The sequence below is a fragment of the Apaloderma vittatum genome, unplaced genomic scaffold, assembly GCF_000703405.1.
Source record: "Apaloderma vittatum isolate BGI_N311 unplaced genomic scaffold, ASM70340v1 scaffold24303, whole genome shotgun sequence".
Taxonomy (NCBI): Eukaryota; Metazoa; Chordata; class Aves; order Trogoniformes; family Trogonidae; genus Apaloderma; species Apaloderma vittatum.
Window position 1 is genome coordinate 1 of NW_009708971.1, and position 536 is coordinate 536.

Sequence of the window (536 nt, forward strand, 5' to 3'; positions counted from 1 at the left end):
GTACTGGGCCAACGCTTGGAAAACCAGGATGGTGGCCTGTGGGGACAACTGGGGTCACCAGGGCTTGGGTCCACCCGCTGAAGAAGCCCCAAATCTCCCCAGGTGGCCCCGAGTCCAAGGTGACCCCAAGACCTGATGTCACCTGGAATGTACCCCTGGGGGGTTTTATGGAGCAGACGTGTCCCCCAGGGAGAGGACGCGTCCCCGAGGGTCCCTAAGGCCTGGAGGTGTCCCCGAGGGACGAGGGTGTCCCCTAGAGACAGGCTTTTTAGGTTCTTCACAGCCCTTGAAATGCTGTGGGGTGTTGTCAAGCCCGTGTCATGTCCCTGGGGGTCCCAAGGACCCCGAGTTGACCACCAAGCCTCGTGGGGAGGAGGAGGAGACTCCTTTGAGGTCCCACAGGACCAGAGGTGACCCTCAAGGGACATGCCACATCCCCGGAACCCCCAGAGCCACGAGGTGACCCCCAAAGCCCTCGACCTCTCCTTCTCAACTCCAGGATAGCACCCATGGGTGCTGAGGAGGGGGTCCGGTAG